The 7109-nt window shown below is 38.8% G+C and overlaps 1 long non-coding RNA gene across 1 annotated transcript in view; it reads right to left on the bottom strand.

Moving 5' to 3' along the window:
- The window catches only part of LOC106012789, a 10995-nt gene extending 5149 nt beyond the window's left edge, over nucleotides 1–5846 (bottom strand). The window contains exon 1 of the long non-coding RNA XR_004858957.1: nucleotides 5808–5846. This is a non-coding gene — a long non-coding RNA (uncharacterized LOC106012789). The remainder of the gene's footprint in view (nucleotides 1–5807) is intronic.
- Nucleotides 5847–7109: the final 1263 nt, after the last annotated feature.

Genomic DNA, 7109 nt, shown 5'->3' with positions numbered 1-7109 from the left:
CAGACAGACAGACAGACAGACAGACAGACAGGTAGACAGGTAGACAGACGGGTAGACAGAGGGAGAGAGGGGGGAGAAAGAGAGACAAGGAGAGAGAAAAAGAGACGGAGAGAAAAAAAGACAGACAGACAGACAGACCGACAGAGAGGGAAAGAGAGAGAGACAGAGGGACACTGGACTGGAGACCGAATAGATTTGATGAAAATTAAACTGATTATTCCTTTAATATTGTGATATTATTTTTTCAAATCTATAGGGACGAAGTAAGGTATCTGCGTCTAATTGTTTACTAGAATGTATGTTAACTTAAGCCAAAAACAAGTCTTACAGTTTATGGCCGAGGGAGGCAGGTTGCTTAAGATATGCGATAGAAATCACAGGCCTCCTTCTTTGTTAAAGGCCTAGTAACCTAGTGAACTATCTACAGACGGCACTACATTTCCTCATGACATGACAGCATCCCTGAGCATCGCCGTGGCACGATCACCGCGCGTAAGTGTTTTTGCGCCCCGCGGCGGGCGATACGCAAAACAATGCACTGTTGTTATGGAGCGCCGCCACGAGTGTCACCTCTCTATTACTGTAAACCCTCTCTGGCCTTCCTTACAGAGAGAAATACATGCTACTGTAATGTTCTCTTCAAAGCAATAACTACAGTTAAGGTTTAATTCCCATATATTCATAAAAATACACACTTATTCCGTTTTAGAGAAGAGCGCAACAAAGTACAAGGGTTATAACGTATCTGGGCTATAAAAACCACATAGACAACATGCTTTAACTTTTGGAAAGTAGATCCATCACTTGCTCAGGTGTAAGGGAGACAATTTTGCAAAATGTATGACTATGACATTCACTTCTTAATTACTAGCTAACTGGCCAACGTTGCGTAGAACCTACAGATTTGTCTCTAATATCAACAATGTAATGTATAGATTCCGACATTGCAGCACATCGTACGTGTCAATAGTTTTAGTTTTAGATCAACATGCGTATAGTTATACGGTAAGATGTGAATGTGAATTGAGATTCGGAGTGGCTACTCGCCCTATGTCGGGTGCCTAGCATTAGGCTGTCCCCGTAGAATTATGCAAATTTAGATGGCTAAATTAAGCGAAAATTATGCAAGTTACCGTAACACTATTCGCGACATGTTTTTGCACTTTCTCAGCAAGAATTTTCATGATTTTCATGTTTTATGTACAGAAAAATTGAAAACAGAACATATCAGTATCAATAATTTGTTGTGCAATTGGAAAGAAAACAATACACATCAGTCAGAAAAAAAACAACCAAAAAAATATAATCTCTGTAACTTTCAGCTGTAGATCTAGATCTCTATAATCTAGAGGAAAGAAAAAGGTAAAAAAAAAAAAAAGAAGAAAAAAAAGAAAGGATATCTGGACCTCTGATGCTGGCACATTACTAAAACCAGGGACACCTGTCAAACATGAAACATCAGCAGACATGAGAACAACAACTTTTGATGGATTGAAAAATTGAACATGCTCAAGGAACAAAATCCCAACCACTGACCTATAGTTTTAGGTCAGTGATCCCAACCCATAACCAAGATCTTCTAACAAGGGAAATAACCAGCTTGTCGCTTAAATGAAATGTATTACAGTGATTACTTCCCTTTAGTCACATGGCGAGGCGTTAATTAATTGTTTTGTGAAAAAAATGGGGAAAAAACGTGGAGAATCCAAAATTATGCAAATGTTGCAGAACTTCGCAAAAAAAAAAAACACGGCCGCACAATCGCATAATCCTACTCGCCCGATCTAGGATTTCTGCGCATGTTCTGGGCGAACAAATTCGTTCGATTAGCCCAGCCTGGACTGCGTCTTCTGGCCCTTGGGGATTTCTGCGCATGTTCCTTGTTCTGGCCCTTGGGGATTTCTGCGCATGTTCCGTGTTCTGGCCCTTGGGGATTTCTGCGCACGCTCCTTTAAAATTCGCGTGATCAATCGCACAAGATTCAGTCGCTCACTCGGTCACTCCTTGACCTTGTCCTCCAAGTCAAGAGTCGGATCGGTCAATATGGCAGCTGAATTATATTATGTGGGAAAGACTTTCCAAAGTTTTTAGAGACCTGAGGGAAACAATTTCCAAATTTTGCCACTTTTCAAGTGAACCCTTTGTAATTGCAGATTGAAAAAAAAATCGGTGCAGAAAACTCCAAACTAAGTGAAGAAATGAGAATGACCCAAAACGACACGGATAGGTTGGTGCATTCTTTTGTGAAGTATGGAAGCTGCATTTCTATTGTTAGTAACTTTGTCACGACCTACCGATGAATGATGATAATTAAATAATTAATAAAGGGTGATAGATCTAGGGGATCTACAACAATGTAGTCAACTCGCGAGGGAAACCTCGGAAGACGACAAAAATGGATGGCGAAAAAACATCATCTATGATCTATTTTGGGCCAATCACAGATTTGTGCTAGGCGCTCTCAATAGCTTCATGTCTCTCAAAAGGCCGCGAGGCCGTGTTTACGCTACAGTAGTCTCCGCCTAAACGCACGGTGCTCGGGAGGGCTGTTTTGTGAAGGATTCGTCGGCTGCGATTATGACTACGAAGGCGTTGAATGTGGGGGTAGAAAGACAGCCTCAATGTAAATTAATGTCATGAATTAGCACTACAAAACGTTGGGAACAGCTAAGAGGAAACTGTTGGAGATAGTCTCTGTTTCTTATTCAATTTTAATGTAACTTTCACAAGATACCAACAACACCTAGTTCTAAATTTTGGCTTGTTGAATTTTTTATTATTGTAGTAGTTTTTGATTTAAAGACTTAGAAAGCATGAATTTTCCATTTTTAAAACTTTTTTTGCAACATCTCAATTGTAAATGTCACAAAATAAAAACTAAAGCATATATAAAAAATTCAACAAGCCAAATTTAAGAGCTACATATGTACTGTTGGCATGCCAAATTAGAAGTGAATCGGTTCATAAATAAGGAAATAAAATGGGATTGAAAAAGGTATACAAAATCCAACATGGCCGCCGTTTTCATAGCAACCGATTCACAATAGATCTATACTTTTTAAACTATTGATTTAAAATCCCCAATAACACACGATGTCCCACAGCAAATATCGGCACTCTAGGCCTTGTAATAGCCAAAATAGACTTCAGGTGCCCCACCAGTCCTTAATAGATCTAGTAATAGGGCTTTCTGTAAAAAATGCATAGATCTACAAAAGCCGAACCACCGAATCGACCGGTCAGCAACCAGGGCACCCCGCTCTCCCCTGCACAATGTGATAACGTGTTGCTTCGGTATCGCATTATTTAACTATTAATGCGTGCGGCTATGGCAATTGCGATGTACTGACTGACAAAACAATTCACAGTTTTATGTTTATTTTACCATATATTTGACTTTAATAGTGCAGGCGATAGCTAGATCTAGATTCCCTGTCTAGAATCAGTAGCAGCAGGCCTATGCTAGAACTTCTAGAAGCAGCCAGAGAGCCTACAACTGCTAGTCTAGATCTAACGTATTGCTATGCCTTTGGGCTTTGAAATTGAAATAAAACGAATTGCACAGTTCTAGTTAAGTTTAGATTCAGCAACTAACTTTATTTCCAGAGTTAATAAAAACAAATCCCACCATAACAATCACTTTTACTTTTATTTGAATAAATAGATCCAACTTTTTTTTCTAAAATCTGTTTTGCGCAAACTTAATCTTTTCTCTACTTGTAGAGCACAGAATTTACATTGTAAGCCTCTGCTCAGTCTTTTACTTTTAGTATACATAATAAGATACATATAGAGAGAGAGATCTATATAATCATTTTATGTTATTTTCTGGATATTTTTAAAACTCTTTTTTTTTAAACATGTCATAAAATCAAATTGTACCAATTTCTTTGATAAGAATAGCATTAGCAGTGGACTTTTTAGACAGCGAGTCTCTGATTCAATATAATATGCTAATCAATGAAAATTGCAAATTGATAATAGTATAGTCCTGTAGAGGATAGGTGGACTCCGGGGTCTGCATAGTGAAATACTAGGTTTTAGGTTTTGAACACCGGAGTCACCGTAGTGAAATAAGGTTTGGTGGACCCCGGGGTCAACGTAGTGATAAATATAATAAGCAGGTTTAAGTAAGGTGGACCCCTGGGCCCGGGGTCTACCTAGTGAAATACTAGGTTTCAGGACAGGTGGACCCCGGGGTCACCGTAGTGAAATAAGTAGGTTTAATTTTAAAAGGATTGGTGGACCCCGAAGTCACCATAGCCGTAGAGGAAAAAAGGTTTAATTTCATTAAGGATTGGTGGACCCCCGGGACACCTTGATTAAACCTACTTATTTTACTACGGTGACCGCAGGGTCCACCTATTCTAAAACCTAACTAGTATTTCGTTAGGTAGACCCTGGGGTCCACTTTTAAACCTACCTATTTCACTACTTTGACTGCAGGGTCCACCAATCCTTAAAATTAAACCTAGATCTACATGTACTTATTTCACTATGTTGACCCCAGGGTCCACCAATCCTTTTAATTAAACTTAAATCTACTTATAATTTCACTACATTGACCACGGGCTCCTCCAGTACTTCTCTAAAATAAACTGAGATCTACTTATTTCACTATGTTGACCCCGGGGTCCACCGATCCTTAGTTAAACCTAGATCTTATTTCATTGCGCTGACTCCGAGGTTCACATCCTAAAACCTAGCATTTTGTTAGGTAGACCCCGGGGTCCACCTATCCCTTTGGCTAGATAGACCCCGTGGTCCGCCTATCCACTTTCTTGATAACTGAAAACAATACATGCCAGTTGTCATGAGATGAATAGTGAAGAAAAATGTGGGGGGGAAAAAGATAATGAGGTAGACTATAATTTGTCCAAAAAATTGCAAGTGCAAGTGAAGATCATAAGATAATTTTGTTATTTTCTGGTCATCTTTCCACGGTTTATAAAATGTTCCAGTGGGCCTACTACTAGATCTATGTCTCTGAAGAACATTTTGCTTGACTTATTAGCTTTTTTCATGTACTTGAAAGCATAGAAATAGAATATATAGTTTCACACAAATGTATGCACAATAGGCCTACTTTGAAAGAGAAAGATAAGGTCATTGTTGTTGTGGGGTTTTTTTTTACGGAATCCGTTTTACGTTGAGAAAAGCGCTAAAAACAAGTTTAAAAATTTTAAGAATGCCCATAATATTAGGAATCCGAAATTACTACCTAGTTGGCTTACTCTTTAATAACCATGAGCAGTTAAAAAAAAAAAAGAGAATGATATAGGATTTGTCTAAATATGACCATTAGCAATAAAGATTGCCTATTTTGTCCAATTATCCTTGCAGATAAAATCACCCTGCATGCACTGTACCTCAATAAGCACAAAAAGAATATTTCTGTGACTTGGTATAAAAAAGGTGTTTTGTAGTTGAATTCTATGTAAAATTCTCAACAAAACAATGTAGGCCTACATTTGGACCGTACAACTGAGATAGACACTCATGCACACAATAGCATTACACACACACATACAAACACACTACTACATTTTACTTTTACTCTCTCTCTCTCTAATCACAACCACACACACACACACACACACACACACACACACACACACACAGGGGCGAAGCGTCTATATAATCAAATAATCACTGCTTCCCTTCCTAATTTTGAAACATTGTCGCTGTCATTTTCATCCATAAACGTAAACCTCTTAAATTAAATGTCAAAAGACGTTCGTAATCAACAATGAACAGTATGCCTAACATTCAAAACGGTTTCACGGCCACAGAAACAGCCTCCTCACCCCTCTCGGGCCACTCCATAAGCAGTCGCAAGCTTTGATTAAGTAAGCTTAAAGTGAGGCTGGAAGAGTCTACCAATTCAGTTGAAGGAAACATGTGCATAGCAGTCTAAGCTGTTTCATTGCCACATATACCCTGTTCACCCCTTTGGGGTCACAGTTATAATAAATCCCAAGCCTTGATTATGTAAGCTAACTAACACTGGTCGAGTCTACCTCACAAATGTGAAGGGAACTAACTCCTAACAATCTCTTCACTGTTGCAAGTGCTTGCTTTTTTTCCTCGACTTTTTATCGTCCTATAATCAGATCGTGACCTCGATTATGACACCAGCTCCTGGCCGCGAAAGGCTAACAAAAACAGCCAAATGTGAAATTTAAAAAAAAAGAAGATAATTGTCATGTTCTACCAAAGAGTTAGACTCACTGGTAGATCTATAACATATAGATCTAGTACTGACATCTCTGCTTTTTTGCTTTGTGTTTATGTATTCACATCTAAAGTTAAATTTAATTTTAGTTGGAACTGATATTTAATAAGATACTTTCCCGATTATTTTGGCGGTTGATCATACAATATGAATTCTGGATTTGTTTTCATTCACAACGCAGAGTCGCCGCCTCGAGTAAAATTCTTGTGTCATATCTACAGGCCATATCTGATCCCGTTTCACTTTGATTACCCTGTCAAACAAGTCAGCCTTCGCCCCTGCACACATACATACACAGAACTCTTACCCTAGGTCCTCTTTTCATTTAGTATCATCCTCTATTTTGAAATAATCCCCCGAACTAAATAAAAAGATCAGTTGAATCTCGACCTTCCGAATCCATGGTTAGTTCAAGAAAGCTACTATATGTGGCCTAAATAAGGTAAAGGAGGGGGGTTTAGCTTATTTGGGCCATATGTGGCCTAAATAAGGTAAGGGAGGGGGGTTAGCTTATTTAGGCCACAGTGGCCTAAATAAGGTAAGGGAGAGGGTTTTAGCTTATTTAGGCCACATGTGGCCTAAATAAGGTCACCTTTAGTTTATCGTGTACACTTACTTTACACACACCGTCTCTCAAAGCACATGTGTAGTCTATCATGTACACTTACTTTACACACACCGTCTCTCCAAGAGTTAAACACGTGTAGTCTATCATGTACACTTACTTTTACACACACCGTCTCTCCAAGAGTCAAACATGTCTAGTCTATTTATCATGTACGCTTACTTTACAAACACCGTCTCTCAAAGAGTCAACAAACACGTTTAGTTTATCTTGTACACTTACTTGACTTACACACACCGTCTCTCCAAG

The sequence above is a fragment of the Aplysia californica genome, unplaced genomic scaffold, assembly GCF_000002075.1.
Source record: "Aplysia californica isolate F4 #8 unplaced genomic scaffold, AplCal3.0 scaffold00501, whole genome shotgun sequence".
NCBI lineage: Eukaryota > Metazoa > Mollusca > Gastropoda > Aplysiida > Aplysiidae > Aplysia > Aplysia californica.
This window is presented reverse-complemented; position numbering and strand designations above follow the sequence as displayed.